This window comes from Ochotona princeps, chromosome 1, assembly GCF_030435755.1.
Source record: "Ochotona princeps isolate mOchPri1 chromosome 1, mOchPri1.hap1, whole genome shotgun sequence".
NCBI lineage: Eukaryota > Metazoa > Chordata > Mammalia > Lagomorpha > Ochotonidae > Ochotona > Ochotona princeps.
The window spans coordinates 131147607-131169461 of record NC_080832.1 but is presented as its reverse complement, the minus strand read 5'-3'; the positions used below and the strand labels follow the sequence as shown (position 1 = coordinate 131169461).

The 21855-nt window shown below is 45.9% G+C and overlaps 1 protein-coding gene across 1 annotated transcript in view; it reads right to left on the bottom strand.

The window, feature by feature from the left end:
- Window positions 1-21855, bottom strand: part of GFOD1 (Gfo/Idh/MocA-like oxidoreductase domain containing 1) — a 101646-nt gene that overhangs the window by 55852 nt on the left and 23939 nt on the right. The window lies entirely within an intron of this gene.

Sequence of the window (21855 nt, the reverse complement as noted above, 5' to 3'; positions counted from 1 at the left end):
CTGTTCTGGGTAGCAGAGTCATGGCGACGCTGAAGGAGTGGGTCAGGAGAAGGCGAAGGAAGAAAAAACAAATACATTCCCCTCAAAAAGTTTACAAAAAATAAATTAAAACATGCTTATTTTGGTGAAAAATATATTGAAACATATGTATAGGTTTTTTCATAATACACATTTTGCATGACTATTCCAAAGATTCCACATAGCCACAAATTTCCAACATTTTTTGTAGCAAAATACATCTCTCTTTTTCATGTCCCTCTGCTTATTTGCATATATGCATGGACAGAAAGAGACAGAGCCAACCCACATGCTATATGTTCTACAAGAGCTTTGCAACGTGTCATTTCATTTGCTGCGTTTAAAGTATGAGATTCAGAAATGCCAAGTGACAGTGACATGACTGAGGCTGCAGCCCCATGTGCCATTTTGCAGATTTAATCCTGAGGATCTTGGTCCTGGACAGTCCTGGACCCTTCCACTCTGAAGAAGCCCAAGATAAAGGTACTGAACACACTACACTTGCGTTAGACTAGAACATTCACTTAAATATAAAATTATATACCTCCTCGACAATGAAGGAGAAAAAAAATCAAAAACCATGAGTGATTGGTTTCTCAATTAGTGCTACATTAATATAAAATAATCTGTACTACCAAGCACTTACAAAGGCATTGACACATGGTATTTACTATTTTTAATCTTCACTGCCCATCACCCTGCAGAATGAGTCACCGCCACTTTAGAAATAAACCAAGGTTCAATAGCTAAGGATCGACCTAGGATTCTAATCTCCACTTTCTAGGGTCTGAAGTGCATAGGCTAGCCTGCCTGGTAGCAAATGTCCTAGTACCCCATCATGTCAGCAAAGGTCCTTGGACAAGGCAATCTCTGCTGCAGCAGGTCCCAAGGTCAAAGTAATGTCCAAGAGTGGAATTGCCAACCCAGGCAGAGTACTTTTTAATTAATGTTTATGGGAGCAATATAGCAGAATGATTTTCAAGTGTGTTTATCCTTTGCATGGAGAAATGATACAACACACACACACAAAGCCCATGTTCCTCACAGCTCTCACCACAGTCTTATTTTCCAAGCTTGCTTGGGGATGCAGCCCATTCATACGGAGTTTTTTTTTTTAATTATTTATTACTTAACTTCATTAATTACATTGTATTATGTGACACGGTTACATAGACATACGGAGTTTTAAGAGTCCGTTGGATGATTCTAACATGTGGTCAGGGTGGTGAAGCCCTAGACAAAAGCAAGAAGCACATCGCTTGTCTCCCCAGTCCCAGCACCTGAGATGATCACTGCTGAGCCCTGCTGCCCTTTACACTGAAATTAAGACTCTGGGTGCTGACCAGCAGCAACTGTTCAAGCAAACTCAGGCTAACCCATGGCTACTATTCCAGGTTGCCCAGGCCCTCCATGCAGTTCTAGGTCTTTCCATTTAAGGGCTGAGTTGTTTGTACACTCTGTCTACCTCCAGGCCTGGCCTCAGACAGTTATTGAATGATAGCCTGACAGTCGGCAGCACTCCTATCGCTAGAAAACCAGGACTCCAGACTTTCTCTCCTGCCTGCACAGGCTCAATCTCCTGACAGCAAATTTGCTCACCAATGTTTTCCAAAATCAAAACCAGATATGTGTCCTATTAAATCAGAGAGCAGCCTTCAATACTAACAGGACTTGGGTTATTCCCCAAAACATCCCTTAGTTTACTTCAAAACAACCCAGAGCCTGTTAATAGACATGACTTTAAAACAAGCACTTTCAGGCCTTCAGCTTGGCCAGTGCCAAGATTAATGTCTGTCTTGTTCTTCTCTTGCTTACCAATCCCTCCACACACAGTCAGCAACTGTTGTCATAACTTGCATATGGAGATAGACAAGAACGAGCAGCATGGATCCCACAGTGATTCTGCACCAGCTTTTTAGAATTAAAACCTTGGGGAGGGATCCTCCCACAACTCTAGCCTGCCAGAGCTGTTATACCCACATCATGCCACATGCATTTCACAGTGTGTTCTGCTCCAGTAGCCCCAGCAGGGCCAGGGGCAATGCTGTGCCAACAGAGGGCCTGGGTCTCCATTCATGGATTCTGAGCCCTCTCCCTCCTTGCCTGGCAGGTAGCTCCACAGCTCCATGAGTTCCACCATGGACATCCACTCTTCCTCGTGCTCCCACATCCACTGAAGAACTATGAGCGTCAGTGACCCTCTTTGTTTCTAAATAGGGAGGCTTGGGGGAAAAGGTCCCTGGGAAATAGCAAATCTAAGACCCAAAGACAGGCAGCTCTGTGAGTGTCTCAAATGAAATATGTCGCCCAGGACTGACCTTTCCCACAGGAAAACAGGAAATATATGAATTTAGATTTATCTCCAACTTCATACCTTTGTGGAAAACATGCACCTTTTTCTGAAAATCGCTAAAATAATAGACATTTTAAAAGATTGATTCGTTGGGGCCAGCACAATGTCTCAACTGGCTAAGTCTTCACCTTCAAGCTCTAGCATCTCAATGGGTACTAGTTCATGTCCTGGCTGCTCTATTTCCCATTCAGCTTCCTGCTTGTGGGCTGGGAAAGCAGTGGAGGATGGCCCAAAGCTTTGGGATCCTGCACCTACATGGGAGACTCAAAAGAGACCCTGGCTCTTGGCTCCAGATTGACTCAGCTCCACGCACTGTGGACTTGTGGGGAGTGAACCAGCGGGCAGAAGATCTTTCTTTCTCTCCTCTCTGCAAATCTGCCTTCCCAGTAAAAATAGCTAAATCTTTTTAAAAATTTATTTGCTTATTTGAAATACAGACTGATGGATAATTTATTTTATTTGTTTATTTATTTGGAAGAACAAGAGAGAGAGAAAGCTGCAAGGAGGGGTGGTAGGAAGGAGAGAGCACAGGATCTTACACCATCTGGTTCACCCCCAGGATGGTTGCAACAGCCATAGCTGGGCCAGGTTGAAACCAGGAGCCTGGATTTCAATCTGGGACTCCCAGGTGAGTGTCAGGGGTTCAAGTACTTGAGCTACTTTCTTAGACTTTTCCCAGCACATTGACAAGGAGCTAGATCAGGAGTGAAGAAGCCAGGACTCACACTAGCGCTCCCATGTGGAATGCTGACTTTATAAACGACGGCTTAACGTACACCATAACACCAGTCCCAAAGAGATTTTAAGTGCTTTCACCACAAAAAAAGAAGCTTAAATGTAAAGTGAAAATACATAGATGTTAATTAGCTTATTTCACTAAACCCAATATTACATACATATTCAAAAATCTTAGGAAAGTGGAATTAAAACAGAAGTTTATTTTGATTCATAAACAGGATGACACTATAGGATGAGGAGTAGGCAGATGTGAAGGGGAGAAGGTGATCCAAGATTACAAAGTGATCAACTACAGGACCACGGTTAGCAACAATGCATGTCGCAAAACTGCTATAAGGACAGATGTTCAATATTTCCACTATAAAATAATAAGTTGGTGAGGCGATATGTTACTTCATTTGGTTGAATCTTTCTGAAATGAATACACAGGTGAAAATATCACATTGTACCACACAAAACTACACCATTATTTTAACCTTTGCCTTAAAATGCATGTTGTGGAGCGGGCTTTTGGCCTGGTGTGTTTGAATTCAATTTCTGGCTCCAGCTTTGGATTCCAGCTTCCTACCAATGCAGACCCAGATAGCAGAATGTCTAACTAATTGGGCCTCCCAAACGAGTTAGTTTCCAGCTCTTGGTTTTGGCCCAACGTAACCTGGACTGTTGTGAACATTTGGGGAGTGTACCAGAAGGGTCTGTCTCTACTTCTCAAATAAACAAACAACTAACATCACATAACAATATGATACACCTATACACTTTCAGCCATTAAAAACAAAAAGAAGGGGCAGGAATTTGGCATAGTAATTAAAACGTCTCTTGGGATGCCTGCCTCCAGTCTCAGAGTATTAAGAGCCATCTCTGGTCCTGATTTCAGCTCCCTGACACTGCATACCTTGGGAGGAAGCAGGCAATAGCTCAAGCCCTGGTCCCCGGGTGGAGACCTGGATAGAGTTCCAGACTCCTGGCTTCAGTGTGGTTCAGCCCCAGCTGCTGCAGGCATTTGGCAAGTGAATCTGCAGATGGAAAATCTGACTCTCTGCCTTTCAAATACAAGTAAGTAAATAGTAAATAAATGATTGTTTAAATTGTGTATCACAGCTGCACTATAAAAATCCACCCCCTCTATTGATTAAATTAATAGAACCTGATTAACAATGCAAACACCAGTCTGGCTATTAACAGCAATATTCATTGCCAGGCATACAGTAAGGGATCAGCTTTTGCACATGGTGCAGGGAGCTGAACATAGCAAAAGGAGGGTTTAGCAGCTCCCAACCCACAGGTGGCACGTGCAGAGTGAGAAGAAAGCAGTCAGCGTTCGGGCGAAGGCGTAGCCTGGCAGCCTTCCAGGCTCACAGATGCTCCCCAACTGACACTCACGCAGTGCCTCTTCCCACACGCTTATTTGAATATCACAGCACCGCATGCATCTCAACCAGGTGGCGAGGCCACCCACACCATAACCTCGCAAAGGGCAATGGTCTTAATATTTTTGCGCTTGCACTGGACCATCAACCCTTGAATACCACTATCAGAACGGCTGTAGAAACAAGTTCATTTCCCATTTTCACAGAGCTCAAGGCAAGCAGATACTGCTCCTTAGAAAACTTAGCATCTTTCAAACACTAGGGTCTGAATGCAGAAAAGATCTCTGGGCCAATGAACCAGGAGGGATAGTGTGCTGGGCCTAGCACCTCAGTTCCTCAGTTAGCACCAGAATTGCTGTCCTAAGAAAATCAGCATGTTCTCTTACTGCTGTAGAGTCAAGAAGCTTAGTCAATAACCAGAAATTTCACTACTACAGCCTACAGGATGCACCAACACTGTGAAATGCAGATCTGACTTTTCAGGGACCACTGGCCTCAGGATACTTGGGACAAAGGCTCATCCAGATGGAGGGTCCAAATCTTGGCTCTCCTAAGTCTCCTGGCTAAGTGCTAATCATGTGTCCTTCCAGGGAGCCAGGGGAGGCCTGTAGCCTTGGCCAGAAGGGTGCCAGGTGGCCAAGGGTAGGCTGGACAACACCAACCGATGGAAGATAGTGAGCAAAGGAAGAGAGATGTCACAAGTCACCATCCTGGAGTGTGGACCTACCATCATGTCTCCTTACTAACAAGGACAGCCCCATGCTGAGCTTATTAGCAAGGCCAAGTACTAACGATGAACACAGTTGCACGCATGGGGCCTATAACACAGCAGGAAAAGGTTTTAGAAATGGAATTTATTTCAACTCCCCCTTAAAACCTCAAACACAAATCTATTCACAGTGACACCCACAACCGTCTGTCCTACAGCATTCCAGGTTGCCCAAGGAAGGTAAAGACAACATCCAGATAGTGAATGCTTGGGTCTAGAGGGAAGGATTACGAACTGTCATCCACTGACACTGAGCAAGCACTAAGCAAGAGCCTGCTACAGGGTGAGGAGATCCATCCAGCCCAGGAAGAGCAGACACAGGACAGGGTGAAGAGAAGCTGGGGGCCACATTCAAGAGTCCCAGCAGGCCAGCTGGGGTCACCTGCCAATGCCAGTGTGGCCTGCTCAAGCGGTAGCAAACACAGCCCAGACACCTGAATAGGCCACAGCTTCTCCCCCAAACTCAGGAGAGCAAGTAGCAGTCAGCAACAGTAGGGACAGACTCCCAAGGAAATGAGGGTTCCAAGTTGAAAAGTAAAGGATGGCAAGACCCTGCTAAGCCAGCCCCCTGGCAATGGAAAGACAGCCCAGAGAATGGGAGCGCCTATTTGAGCCTTTCCTCATTTTATCAGCAACAGCTACATATTTCCACCCCCATCAGATTCTTTCTCCTTTCCTCATCCTTTAGGTGCCTAAGCATAGGTGATTTCCTGAATGCAAGATCCATTTGGCCCTTGGTGTGCAAGATTTATTGGTGAAAACGTACTACTATGAAAAGGATACCATTGGAACCTAAGTCTTCTTCTAGATCTTAACCCCCAGATTTTTTCATTGCACCACAAGATCAGAGTAGAGTCCATGGGTAGGCATTGTGGTACAGCAGTTCAAATCACCACCTGGGATGCTGGCTTCCTACATAAACACATGTTCTAGTAAGTCCTGGATGCTCCACTTCCTAGCCATCTCCCAGCTAATGCATCCAAGAAAGCAGCAGAACTTAGCCCACATGGTTAAGTCCCTGGCAACCACATGGAAGACTCATTCAGATGGAGGTCCTAATTCCTGGGTTTGGCAGAGCCCAGCCCAGATACTGGGGTCATGTGGAGAAGGAATCACGAAATGGAAGATCACTTGCTCATATTCATTCTCTCTCTCTCTCTCTCTCTCTCTCTCTCTCTCTCTGTGTGTGTGTGTGTGTGTGTTTCTAACTCTGCCTTTCAAGTAAGCAAATCTTTCAAGTTTTGTGAAAAATGGACTTGAAAGATACATTTATTACATTAAAAAAACAGAAACTGGGGCTCGGCAGTGTGGCCTAGTGGCTAAGGTCCTCGCCTTGATCCCATGTGGCTGCTGGTTCTGATCCCGGCAGCTCCACTTCCTCTCTATCTCTCCTCCTCTCAGTATATCTGACTTTGCAATAAAAATAAAATAAATCTTTAAAATAAAATAAAATAAAATAAAAAAACAGAAACTGAAAGTTGTACCTGTCTGTAAAGGCCACTGTAAAAAAGGACCACAAACTGGGGACTCAAACCACAGATTTAGTGTCTCATAGCCCTGTAGGTTGCAGTCCAAGATCCAGATGTGTGCAAAGAACTGTTTCTGAGCTGGAAGAAGAACTTGCTCCATGCTTCGTGCAGCTTGGGCTGCATGCTTGGCCTTGCTCAGCTCATAGAAGCATCAGCAAAACCTCTACCTTCAACTCCACATGGCATTCTTCATACATGTGTCTATATCAAAATAGCCCCTTTGTAGGACACAAGTCCATCTGGAAGAGTGCCAACTCTAGTGGGTGCATTTGAACATGATGACCCTATTTTCAAACTAAATACAAAGGATATTCAAAAATTCATAGAAAACAAATATTATGGCAAAACTACGCATGAATTTCAAAGTTTTAATAAAATTATTTGAAAGGCAGAGTGACAGAGATCTGCTATGTACTATTCAACTCCCCAAATGTCCATGACAACAGAGGCTGGGCCTGGGTGAAGACAGGAGCCAGGAACTCCATCCAGGCCTCTCATGGGGTGACAGGAACTCAACATCTCGAGCCATTACCTGCTGTTTTCACATGGTTCCCTTTATCAGGTAGCCAGAATCAGAAGCAGAGGCAGAAATTGAGCCCAGGTGCTCTAATACAGGATACAGACACCCAAAGTGTTGTCCTAAACATGGCATCCAATGCCTAACCTTTATGTTACTAATGCCTTAGCAAATATATTTTTTAATCCCATTTGTCCATTAACTTTTCCAAGGCCTCTGACATTCTGAAGTGCTGGGGGTTAAGATTCCTATCAACAGGAATGTTTTTGGATGTGGGGCCACAACAGATGGAATGTCATGGATTCAGGAATTTCCCATATGTATTTTATGAACTCCAACTTTCACAAATGCCCTTCAAAAACCAAATTATTAGCAAATTCTTAGGACAGGTGTTATGGAGCAGTGAATTAAGTCACTGCTTGCCATGTCCACATAACATAGTGGAGGGCTGTTTAAGTCTGCTGTGAGTTCAGCTTCCTGCTAACGTACCTGGGAAGTAGCAGAAGATAACTCACAGGCTTGGGTTCTCTCCCCACCACGCAGGAGACCCAGATCGAGTCCCAGGCTCTTAGCTTTGCCCTGGCCCAGCCCTAGCAGGTACAAGCATTTGGGAAGTAAACCAATGAATGCCACATGTATCTTCATCTCTTCGCCAACCCCCTTTCCACTAATAAAAACAAGTAAGTAAATAAACGTGTTAAAATTTTCTGTCAAAATTAAAATTAAAAGGAAATTCTCTAGTCCAATGAAAATGCAAGAAGACCCACGACTAAACACAAGTTGTAGATGTGACTATTCTAAGCCAGATGCAGAGCTCTGCTCAGAGACTCCAAAGGCAATGAGGCTATTGGGAGAGGGGCTGGAAGCCAGTTCCAGTGCCCCGTGGTAGGAGTCATGATCAATGCAGGCCAGGTTTCCATGGGACCCAGAAAGCAGTGGTGGATCTTAGCTTTGGAGAAGAAGGGGAGAGATACTGAGGAAAGGCTTCCAGCAGATGAAATCAGATTGTGTGTGTTCTCTATGTGTGAGTCTTCAAAACCGTACTTTATCTTTTGTTGTCACATGATATTTTCCCACATGAGATATAGTATGACATTTCAATTCACAGGTATAAGTCTTATAATCAGATCAAGATAAAGGCAATCTATCACCTTAAATACATGAACTTTCTTTGCTTTGGGGACATCCAAAACCGTTTCTATTCAGTGTTGCAGTATGAGGTCTTCAAAAGCTATGTGGGAAATGCATATTATGAAAAAAAAAAACATGGATTCCAAAAGTTTTTGTACCACGATGAATTGATCTTGTTAATTCCATTTTTTATGAACTTTCCAAATACACTTGTCAACCATAGTTTCCCTACTGTGCTATAGAATATTGGCAGCAATTCTCCTATCTGAATACCCTCTACAACCAGACAAACACACTCTTTCTAGCCCCCACCCACCCCCGCCTGGCATCTGGCAACCGTCCATCTATTCTCTACTCTTATGAGACCAAGTTGTTCGGTTCCGCATACGAATGATGTCATGTGGTATTTGGGTGTTTGTCTTTCTGCACTGGCTTATTTCTCTTTGGCATAATATCTTCCAGGTTCGTCTCTGTTGTTGTATAGTTGAATGAGTTTGAAAGAGTGCATATGAGTTTTCCACTCAGACACTAAGGAAAAGGCTTTCTTAGTCAAAACAGCAAAGAAGGGCTGGCATTGGGGTAGCAGGTAAAGTTGCCATCTGTGGTCCTGGCACTATGGCTCAACTGGCTAATTCTCCACTTTTCATGCACTGGGATCCTATATGGGTGCTGGTCCATGTCCCTGCTGCTCTATTTCCTACCTAGTTCCCTGCTTGTGGCCTGGGAAAGCAGTGGAAGATCACGCAAATCCTTGAGATCCTGCACCCACGTGGGAAACCCAGAAGAAGCTCCCAGCTCCTGGCTTCGGACCAGCTCAGCTTCAGCTGTTGTGACCATTTGGAGAGTAAATCAATAGATGGAAGATCTTTCTGTCTATCCTTCTCTATAAATCTTCCTTTTCAACAAATAAATATTTTGAAAGTTTCTTTAAAAAATTAAAGTTGTTATCCGTAACACCAGCATCCTATATGGGCGTCATTCATGTCCCAGCTAAGTCATTTGTTCAGCTCCCTGCTAATGCCCTGAGCAAGGTAGTAGAGGATGGCCCAAGTATTTGGGTCCCTACCACCCACATGGGAGGTAAAGCTCCTAGCTTCAGCCTGGCCCAGCTCCAGCCACTGTGACCATTTAAAAAGTGAACCAGCGGATGGAAAACCTCAGTCAGTCTCTTTCTCTCTGTCTCTCTTTCTCTCCCCCCGCCCCCATTGCCTTCCTCCCTCCCTCTTTGTAATTCTGCCTTTCAAATACAACTTTTTTTTAAAGAAAAGAGAAGAGCAGCATGAAACAGTATGCTTTGGAGACCAAGTTACAAGCTCAGCATGACTCAGTGCGGGAGGACAAAGCTAGCAGAACAGGAGTGAAAACGAAGGGACATGAGGGCATGAACTCCACCTGAGAATAACTGGCAGCAATTCACCCCCAATCTGCATTCATAGTATCTGTGGGGTTGGTTACTGGTGGTCAACTGTAGTCCCAAACAGGACATGGAAAATTCCAGAAGCAAGCAATCACAAAGCTTAAATCATCTGCTATTCAGAGCAGCATAATGAAATCCCACACTGTCCTGCTCTTTCCCACTTAGGATACAAGTCATCCCTTTGCATCCATGGCATATGCACTGCCTGTCTGGTAGTCTCTTAGCAGCCATCATGGGTTACTGCATCGACAGGTGTGCTACAGCAAGGCTTGTGCAGAGGGCCGGTACTATCTGTGGTTTAGAATACCTATTGTGCTGCTTGTAACCTACCTCCTGTAGGAAAGGGCAGACCTCTGTGCTATAGGAATGGCAGAACCAGAACCACATTGGAAAAGGCAACAGAAGCAAAGAAGTCATGGAGAGGCTGCTGGATATATTTCCAGGCTTGATGAAGCTAGAGAGATCACAGTGAGAAACCCGCTGTTTTGCAGCCCCTATCATAAAGACTGGAAAGCTAAGCAACATCACAGTGTGCTAATCTGGGAAGAAATCCTGATAATGAGCCAGTTTTAAAGCACGTCCCTCCCAACTGCATATGAGTTACAATGGAAAAAAGTAGAAACACACAAAGGAGAAATGGAACAGCACCTTGACCAAGTGATCAGAATGACAACCAGCCACCCACGCTGGAGAAAAGGGTGACCTAAGCATTCTAACCCCTTAGGTCCTACCTCTCTTAAAGGCACAGCCTCACAACATAACCACACTGGGGACCAAACATCAACATGAGGTTTGGGTGGGGAAGAGCCGCATTCCATCCATAGCAGCAGCTGATATGGCAGTTAATGCTCTTCACCATTTACAGACTCAGCTTCTACCAGGGAAACAGCCCTCTCTGGGCAGGAGGAGGAATATGGTTTCTATCCATAGTTCATAGAAGCAGTCTGTGTATACTGTTGGAACTTTGCACTACTTCCTTTCCTCCAACAGAAATTTGTTCCTAATATATAAGACCATCTGGCTTTCCTAACTTGGTGCCGAAGCATCTGTGAGGTGTCTTTCCTACAGCATACTGCTGGAGTTTGCCAGAACTGCTAGGGTGAGAAGACACGCCAGCCAAATCTGTCCAAGAGAATTTCCTTCATGTTCTGGAATGTTAAGCAAGGGCAAGACTTTCTTGCTGACTCTCAGACCAGATCAGGGATGTCAATAGATAGCACAACATTTGGATTCTAGATGGGACTGATGAGGATATGGATCCTCAGGATACAACAGCTACAGACAACTTAAGCCGAAGCTCCTGCTAGAATCGACAAAGGCACCCCCTAGTCTGCACCATGAATTGGCCCTGGTGAATGGCCCAGGGGTGAAAGGAAAGTCGATGCTTGTTTTCAGTCGCTGCGGACACACTCAAGCACATTAGAGACTCCGTAGCCACCTCTAGTTGGTTGAGCGGTGGCAGGGATAGAGGATTCTGCATGCAGTTGTACCCATGGCTGAGAGTTCTCCCAGCAAACAATGATGAAACACAGCTGGAACAGAAAGGTACATAGGGTAAAGTCCAGATGAAACTGGGTCCAGTGATCAAGAGTCCCCTCCCAGGGCAGCTGCACAGGACCTGCTCAGTTATGAACACAGATGTGGAGCACAGTCCTCCATGATACCTGTGAAAAACACACCGCTCTGCTTTACTTGGCCATTGCAGCCGCCCTCTGCCCTGTACCCAAATCCCAGTATCCCAAAAGGGCAAGCAGGTGCTCTGTATTTATCTGCACACATAGTTGAGGTCTCTCCCTAGTTAATTCTGAAGATGCCATGGGGTTATACCTGTGTGGTACTTCACAGAATACCTCTGACCTCCCACTGTGACCTCTTCCTCTTCACCACCTGTGTATCTGCCTCAGCACCTGGCAAAGTGTTTTGTGCATAGCGAGGCTTGAACAAATGTTTATTACATGAAAAAAACCTAACTTCACAGACAATTCTTTTAAGTTTTTATGCAAAACTTTTTAAAGTTTTATGCAAAATCCTCACAGATTTCCTGGAGAAGACAATTTCTGAGTCATCTGAAGACAGATAAATCTGGAAATTCAGGCAGTAACATGCTACTCCATTCAATCTATCTCTCTTTAAGGCAGTCTCGATAACTTCACATTCTGATCACTTAAACCAGAGCAGAGGTAGTAGCAACACCAGCAGAAGCAAGTTGGACTTAGTGAGCATTACTAAATTTAGTGAGCCTAGTAGTATTTACAGAGCCTTATGTGTATTAACTTACATGAACGTGACAGGCACCATTTTTTTTAAGATTCTATTTATTTTTATTGCAAAATCAGATATACAGAGAGGAGGAGGGACAGAGAGGAAGATCTCCCGTCCACTGATTCACTCTCCAAGTGACAGCAACAGCTGGAATACGCCAATCTGAAGCCAGGAGCCCAGAGCTTCTTCCGGGTCTCCCACGTGGGTGCAGGGTCCCAAGGCTTTGGGCCGTCCCCGACTGCTTTCCCAGGCCACAAGCAGGGAGCTGGATGGGAAGCAGGGCTGCTGGGGTTAGAACCAGCACCCATATGGGATCCTGGCACATTCAAGGCAAGGACTTTAGCTACTAGGCCACCGTGCCAGGCCCACCATTTACTTTTTTACTACTTGTCTATTTATTTAAAAGGAAGACAGAGAGAGAAAAACAATGACAGATCTTCCATTTGTTGAGTCCCTTAAATGCCAGCAACAGCAAAGACTGGGCTAAGCTAAAACAAGGAGCCAAGAGTTCAATCCATGTCTTCCACATGAAAGACAGAGACAGTACAGGGTAGCTGTCAAACATAAGTCAACAGCCTGTCACCTATGCTCCTCGGCCTCTCATAGTTGGTGAACATAAAACCCTGAGGTGGTGACTTGGGTCTCCAAATGATGTTGAATCTCTAACCCTCAAAACAAGGGAACTTCAAAAAGGTTCATAGGAAAATGTAAATGTGAATTAAAACATAATGTACATTTTCTATGAATTTTTCAAAAAATTTATTTACCTATTTGAGAGGCAGAGATACGGAACGGAATGAGAGAGTTCCTATACCACGGTTCACTTCCCAGATGCCTACAATGGCTGCAGCTAGGCCAAGTCAATGCCAGAAGCCAAGAACTCAACCCAGTCTCCCACATGGATGGAGGGAACCCAGTAACCTAAGCCATCACATCACTGTCTCCCAGGGTCTTCATTAGCAGGAAGCTGGAGTCGGAGCTGCAGCCAGGAATTCAACCATCCAGTGTGGGATGCCAGCATCCTAACTGGTGTTTTAACCATTCAGCCAGGGGCCTACCCTGATTTCCATAAATTGTTTTGAAGCCCTCCTCATCAGAGAATATGACCTTCTTTGAAAACATAGTTAAGATGAAACCATTTGAAAGTTGGTACTGTAGCACAGTGAGTAAAGCCACTGCCTGCAGCACTGGCATCCCATAAGGGTGCTGGTTTGAGTTCCGGCCGTTACATTTCTAATCTAACTCCCTGTTAATGCAGCCAGGAAAGCACCATGTGATAGCACAAGTTCTTGGGCCCCTGTATCCATGTGGGAGCCCCATATGAAGCTCCTGGTTCCCAGCTTCAGTATGGCCCAGCCCTGGCTGATGTGGTCATTCAGATGGCAAATCAATCAATCAATTGATTGCTCAATCAATCTCTCTCTCCCTCCCTCTCCCCCCTTCTCTTCTATCTGTAACCTTGACTTTCAAATAAAAGTCTTTAAAAAAAAAAAAAAAAGAGAAGGATGTCATTAAGCCCCAATCCAATACGACCTGAATCCTTATAAAAACAGAAGTTGAAACACAGACACAGGGAGACCACCAGTGGTCACAGAAGCAGGGATGGAGTGATGGTGACAGCCTGGGAGTGGAGCTGTAGGAGAGGCTCATGCCAGACTCTCCCTCACAATCCTCAGAAGGGAAAGGCACCTTGCCAACACATTGATAGCTGAGACTTCTGCTCTTCCAAAATAAGAGACAATGAATTTCGGATGCTTAAGTTTCCTGGTTTATATGCAGCTCCTACAAATGAATAAGCCTACCACACCACTATTTATTTTTTAAAAATTGTTTTAAAAATTGGCTGGACAACAAGGTGGAGGAATCCACCATGAGGGGAAGGTATGGGAAGGGGTTGGGGGAATCCCAGAGCCTATGAAACTGTGTCACACAATGCAATGTAATTAATAAATAAATATAAATATATATATATATTTTTTAAATTGGCTGGAAACAGCAGCACAAGTAGTAAGTAACCACACAGAAGCTCACCCATAAGAGACTTGGAGGGCCCGGCGGCATGACCTAGTGGCTAAAGTCCTCACCTTGAAAGCCCCGGGATCCCATATGGGCGCTGGTTCTAATCCCGGCAGCTCCACTTCCCATCCAGCTCCCTGCTTGTGGCCTGGGAAAGCAGTTGAGGACGGCCCAAAGCTTTGGGACCCTGCACCCGCGTGGGAGACCTGGAGGAGGTTCCTGGTTCCCAGCATCGGATCGGCGCGTACCGTCCCGTTGCGGCTCACTTGGGGAGTGAATCATTGGATGGAAGATCTTCCTCTCTGTCTCTCCTCCTCTCTGTATATCTGACTTTGTAATAAAAATAAATCTTTAAAAAAAAAAAGAGTCACTTGGAGCCTGGAGAAGCTAGAGCAGTGGTGTAGAACATTAGAGCTTCTCCCCTGCTGGCCCGATCCCAAATCCCACTTCCTGGCCTTGCAGTGATGCTGTGATTACTTCTTTTTTTTACAAGCCAAAACAGAACCACAAGAAGATCCACTTCAGTGCTTCCAGCAGTGCCTTGGTGTAAGCAGCAACCACTCCCCACTGCCAAGGCCTGTCCATGAGCACAGAGCATTTCATCTCCCACTTCCCACCATGCACATCTACTGGCAGCAACCTACACATCTCTCCCACACACCTCTCTGGAGTCACAGACAACAGCTGGCAGCTCGGGCCGGATGTCACACTTCCCAGGCCCATAGGCTGCCACAGAGAGGCAGGTGGCCCCAATATAGAAGTTGGTGTGGGGTCTCTGGCTGTAATTCCCAGCGAAACTCTGGTTGTCCGATATGAAAATCCCAAGCAAGCTACAGAAGTGCTTGGATGAGATGCCCCCACCAGCTGATGCTATGACTGTTGCTGGAGTTTGGGTTTCAGTCATCAGACGTTCTATGATCTCCTGATCTCTCTCTTGGCATGTGCTCTTGTCACACACATGCCCACACAGCCCCAGCTCTTGTCTTCACACATGCCTTGGCAGAAGCACAGACTTCCCTGTGAAATACGGGAATCCTGGCAACAAGCACGTACACCCGAGAGGTGCAGACAGCTCAGGTTTCTGACCCGATCACAAGTTTCCATCAGGTTTGTTCCTTCAGAAGTCCCTATCACTCAGTGTCTGTGGTAATTCCAGATGCCCGTCAGGGGTTTTGTTTCCTGACAGGAAGTCAAGCCAAGCTCACCAAAAGACAGGGGGACTTCTGAAACTGCAGACAGAGGTTTACCATTGAGGTGAAAACATTGCAAACCAGAATCCTGCCACAGCCATCAGCAGCACCCACCACAGACCACTGGGCATTCTACAGTTTGAATCTTGGAAGCGTAATCATAAGAGACACAAATGGAGTAGGTGAGGGGCACAGAAGTGAAGGCATTGTTGGGATACACATGGCCCATTTGGGGATGTCTGGTTCAGGACTCTGCCCCCTTCCCAATTCCAGCTTCCTGCTAATGCAGACCCTGGAAGACTCCAGGTAACAGCTCAGGTACTTGGGTGCCAACCACCCACATGGGAGACTCAGACTGAATTCTCAGCTCCACGGTTAGGTAGGCCTGGCCCGTTCCTGGATGCTGAGGGCATTTGGGGAAGTAAGGCAACACATAGAATCAATCAATCAATCAATCAATCTCTCTCTCCAATAGCTCTCTCTCTCTCTCTCCCCTCCCCCTTTGTGTGACTCTGCCTTTCAAATACTTTTTTTAAAGTTGCATGAGCAGCTCCCATAACTCTTATATTCACAAATTTACTGTAAGGGATATAAACACAGAGAAGCCGAGGGATGGCACAGGATTGGAACAGAGCTCCCACACCCTCGCTGGAGGCCCATACCCCAGCAGCATCCCTCTGTTCACCTCTCAGGAAGCTCCCTGTCCTTTTGGGTCTGGACTGAGGATCCATCACACAAGCATGATTAATGACAGTACTAGCCCCTCATAACCAATCCCATTTACAGAGGTTGGAGAGTGGGCATAGGAAGCCCCACCCTTCTAATGCTGCACTGGTCTTTCCTGCTACCAGTCCCATCCTGAAGCTACTTGCCTTCTAGGCACCAGTCTCTTCCTCAACACATAAGCAGGGTCCGAGGATTCTATAAGTTGTGTGTCAAAAACAGGGAGACAGGTCATTGGATCACAGCTGCCTTGCACAGCATTTCCAACCAGATGGGACAGGGTATGTAGTGGAACTGTTCTTCTAGTTGGAGTGTACTCTTAGCTGGGTAAGTAGGCTGGGGGCTCTTCCCAGTCAGCCCAGCTCAGTCCCTGACTTCATGCTGTCTCTTTGCACTGCCCTCCACTAAGGGATACCTGAGAAGAGAATGCTCTGGCAGGAATGTCCAAGCATCCATTCTGCTAACACTCAGGGAGTACATGCCTGCACATCCATATTCCCATGACTCACATGTCACATTAGTGGCACATGTGGGAAGAATCAAAGATGTGGCTTTTCTCCCCTATACCAGAAGCAAATCAGCCCTGTCATCTACAGCCATATAAAGCCATTCCAGCTGTGGCCAGCAAGGAGACTAGGAAAGATAACTCACCAAGCACACCCTTCCCCTGACACACTCACTCCTGCAGGCCTGTTTCTGGGGGGATCAGCCCTGCATAGACCCTCACTAAATTGCCATCTGGACCATGTAATAGCTCCCCAGTTGGCTGTCACAGCTGAGATGCCTCCCATGCAGCCTCGTCACCATCACTACAGCCCTGGCAGCCAGCCCCCGCTTATCTCTGCAGGCACTGTCAGCTAGCACACCGCCTACCCTCCAGAACATGGTGGGACCGCTCTGCCCCCACACTGCCTGAGTCTCCTACAGCAGCTGGTTCCTGTTGTCCACACCTACCAAGTTGCTGTGATTATCTCCCCTTTTCTGGGGTGTACCTTAGGGTGCGTTCTCTCCTTCCATATAGACTCCTTCCCAGTGACTTCAAAGACAAAGCCAGCAGACCCATTCTCCATCACTTAGCCAGGTCCCAGAAAATACACATGCACCAGGCTTGGCCTGCCATGAAAATCCAGAGTTCAGAGGACCGACATCTCACCTCCTGGGGCAGTGGGTGGCAGGCATGGAAGAGTGATTTGCCAATCCCCTTAGGGCACGCCAGTTCCTCTTTGGGCCATGGGGCCTCAAGGAGGAGCAATCCGACAGTTTAACAGACCAAATGCTGGGTTCAAGTTTGGCTCAGCTGGTTCCCTGCTGTGCGACACTGGGTAAGATACTGCAGGGGTGGGGCAGGCAGGGAGGTCCCCGCCCCCTCTCCAGTCTTTAGTCGGCTTGACTGCCAAAACAGAAAGCAACAGGAGAAGAAGCACCTGCACACCCCCCCCCCAAAAAAAAAAAATGTTCTGCACCTTAATTGTTGACAAATGTCTTGTTAGAGTTACAAGCCAGTCTAGATTATCCTAAAATCTGCCAAGATCAGTAAAATTATACTTCAACACAACAAATGGCTAAATACTAAAATGAAATAGACACGAGACAGCTGAATGGTGCCTTATAGCCATTTTAAGGTATATAGCAGCTGGTCCTGTATACAAACTAAAATTGAAATGTCAATGATTATAGGTTGTGGTTAAGAACTTGTTTTTTGTTTTTTGTTTTTTTTAACATACTGGTTACGCAAAACCATGTCAATTCCATAATGTTACAAATTGCTGTTAATGTTATATTGGGACTCTTAATTGACTGGGATGATATTCTACCAGCTCTAACTTTGGACCAGAAATGGTCTCCCCAAGAAACTGTTCAACCCATCTGGACAATAAGTAGCTGGACTCTATGTTTGGTATATGTTTGCAAGGAAAGAATCTTGATTGAATTTGAACTGTAATACTGCACCAAGGTGGAGGAATCCACCAGGGGGTAGGGGAGGGGGAGGGGTGGGGGGATTCCCAGAGCCTATGAAACTGTCACATAATGCATAATGCATAATAAAAAAAAAGTTGTTGACCTACCAATAAAAAACACACTGTTTTTATCAATTAAAAAAAAAAAGAGAAGAAGCACCATCATTAATACACATGGAGCATCAGAGGCAGCTGACAGATCAATGACACTCAGACTTACACAACCTTCTCCCTAGGGCAGAGGGAGATGGGACTCAATAGGCAACTTTAACGAGTAGCAAATTGCTTTCTAGAGGCCATGAATGGACCCCAGGAACAAATGATGGGGGCTTGTCAGTTTCTCTGGAAACTGACAGTCTCAAACAGCAGGCTGGTGACAGCCTGTTCAGCTATGTCCTCCCTCCAGCACTGAAGCTTCACCTTCCCTGGTAGTTCAAGCCAAAGTTCAAGGCAATCACTTTGCTTTTGGAGGGGCTTGCCTCAGTCAGGTTCAGAAACCTTGGAGAGCAGTCCTCAGACTACTTCTTCAGCTTGGCACATAGTCACGCTTTGGGATACCATCTTCTAAGGCTCAACAATACTTAAGTCTCTCCAGTTTGTTCATTGCTCAATGAAAGCAATTAATTCTTGTCTTCAGGGGTAAGGACCAAGTGAGATGCCTGGCACAGGGCACACATTCTACTGTTAATAAAAGGTTTGCAATCATGTTGGGGGTGAGGGTTGACGTAACCCCATCTTCAAAGCTATCATTACACCATTTTTTAAAAACCTTCCTCATTACCCATACACAGAAAACAGGAAGCAAAATAAGCCGTAACAGCTCTGAGTCACTTCATTCCACGGGGGCTGGTTATTTTTGTACCCAATTTCTGACAAGCAAAAATAAAGGAATTTCTTTCATTGCCCCTTTCCTCCCTAGACTTCCCATCGGAGCTGAAATAAATCATCAGGCATCTCGGATTACTCCTGACCTTAGCACTCAACCATCAGCACCGACTTGTGCACCCAGGAGGCCAACCATGAGTGCCCAGGGTTCAGGGGGTGGAGGAGAAACAGCCATCTGAAACATCAAAATCACCAAGCAAATCCCCACTCAAGCCACCTCCTTGCACAAGGTTGGCGGCTGTTACTGAACTTTTCAGGGAGTAAAGATGTGAACGTCCCCCGCCCCCATCCTTTCCTGGGGCCCTGAATTTTTCCCAGCAGGCTATTGAGGTCAGGGAAATAAAGGGTCTTCTCCAGCTGCAACTGCTGGAATTTAAACAACTTCTGTCTGCCAAGCCTCAAACTGGATCTCCAACTTTATAAACAAGATACAACAAAGACAAACCAAAGCCAGCCTGGAGGTTAACCTGTGTGCCCACATTCCCGCTGTCAGCCACATGCAGTGCTCCACCCCAGCTGGGTAAAGTGCTCCTCTCTCCTTGAGAAGCAAGAACCCAACCCAGAAAGCAAAACATCCAACCCAGAATCCTCACATGCCAGGGCAGATGGGTGGCAAAGACTTCATCAAGCAGGGAGCCTCTGTCTTCTCAAACTGTCAAGACACGCCAGTGGAAGGAAAGGAAAGGAGGAGGGGTAGCTTGGGTTGCCTAAGGAGCGTTCAAGAATGCAAAATTCGGACATTTCTTCAATGCTTGAACTCCCACAGAACAAACATGCCCGGGCTTCCAGACCCCAGCATGCACAAAGGCGGGGCTGCTTCCCCATGAGGCCTGCACTGGGCCTCCCACTACCCAGATGCTGCCTGCCACTCAACTTCACCCTAGGAACACAGCTAGGGCCAAATCTTATACCTGTGCTTCCCACCGCGGGGGCCACACATGAAGGAAAATAAAAGGAAGTTTAAAACCCCATTCCTGCTATGCAACCACAGTTGACAGGCTCCATGCCAGCCACAGGGTGCTGCAACTCCAGCATGCCAAGCTCCAGACAAAACACATACCCATTGATTGTCACAGAAGCTGCAACCGGGCAGCACAGGTCACAACACATGGTAAGAGCTTTCCACAACACTGAGGCCCAGGACTCCTATCAACCCACAGGCACATCATTAGATCAGCTCAGTGAGCCATGGCCAGATTCTCCTCCTGTTGTGAATAACAGAGCAGACAACAGAAAATACTCAAGACATCAGGCACCAATAAAGGGTAGGTGTGCTGCTCATTATTTTTATAAGCTGGTATTTGGAGAAGTTTATAGGAAATGGCATTAAACAATAAGATACTTTGGGTGCAAAAAAAAAAAAACTTGGTTTCTAAAAAAAAAACAACAGTTTTTTTTTTTGTTTAATCACTATGTATAGAGACCTTTAAAAAAGCTATGGAAAATGATTATCATGAAAACACTAAGTACAGCTTTCCAAAACTTTTGTCAGAATGAGTTCACCTTTTCATATCATTTCTTCCATGGAATTTTTGAAGTGCCCTTGTGTGTGTTTTTGTGTCTGATCTCTTTTTCAAATAACTATATAGTTCTATGACTGACTGGGTCCCTACCAGTGGGGCAGGGACAGAAGAAAGCAAGACTCTCCACACCCCCACAGTGATTTGGTCCCCACTCATTCTCCCCATCTCTGGATGACTAAGCTCACGAGAGCGTGAGACATACCTGTTCCGTGACTCAAGCACAAATTCTCCTCCAGAGCCGATTTCCCATGTGCTGGTCCTGTGATTCCACTTCCTCTGGGCACACAGCCAGGCAAGCAGAGGCTGGAGACCCAGTTAGGCACCAGTGCCCACAGCTCAGGCAAGGACAGACACTCCGCAGGTGGGCTGACACCAGTTCTGAGGCTTGTGAAGCCTGCCTCTTCTGCATGCGCAGAACAGACTTGCCCTGTCAGAAGACACCCAGCAAAGGATGACACTGTACCGCTATGTACTGACTCTCAAACAACACTGGCATCCCATGTTGGAGTGCTGGTTTGAATCCCACTTACGCAACTTTCAATGCAGCTCCCTGCTGGTGAACAAGGAATAGGGTGGATGATAGCTTAAGTACTTGGTCCTCACCAGACACCTGCGAGACCAGGATAGAGTTTGGCTCCTGGCTCAGCCCTAACTATGTGTGGCCATTTGGAGAATGAACCAGTAGATGAAAATTTTTAAAAAGGCAGAGTGACAGATTTTTCTAAGATTGATTTTTATTGGAAAGGCGGGTTTACAGAGAGAAATAGAGGACAGAGAGAAAGATCTTCCTTCCATTAGTTCACTCCCCAAATAGCCACAACAGTGGAAGCTGAACCAATCTGAAGCCAAGAGCTTCTTCTGGGTCTCCCACACAGGTGAAGGGTTCATGGCTTTGGGCCATTGTATACTGCTTTCCCAGGCCACAAGCACAGAGCCGGACAGAAGTGGGACAGCCGGAACACAAACTGGCATGCCAGTGTTTATAGGTGGAGGAGTATCCAGTAGAGCCATTGTGCCAGCTCCCAATCTGCTTTTACAATAATTAAAAATAATAAAGCATTTAAATCTAATCTTGTTTCCCTCCCCAGCCTCTACCCCAAAGCTTACTGTTCACAAACCTCAGAAGAAATTGGAGCACTCTCCTTCGTTGTGATGGTTAATTTTATGCACCAACCAGGCTAGGCCACAGTAGCCGGATGTTTAGTAAAACATTTTGTGAAAATATTTTTCTATGAGATTAACATTTAAGTCAGGAGATTGAGTAATGCTGATCATCTTGCATTGCCTGGGCGGGCCTCATTTAATTAAAAAAGATGATGACAACTGTTGTCTCCTCCAGAGAAGGATTCTGCCAGCAGACCGTTGTCTCTGGATGTGAACTGCAGGACAGCCCAGCCCTGCCTCTTAGCCTATGCTCACACATGATGAAGGGGACGAGTAGATGGATGGATGGATG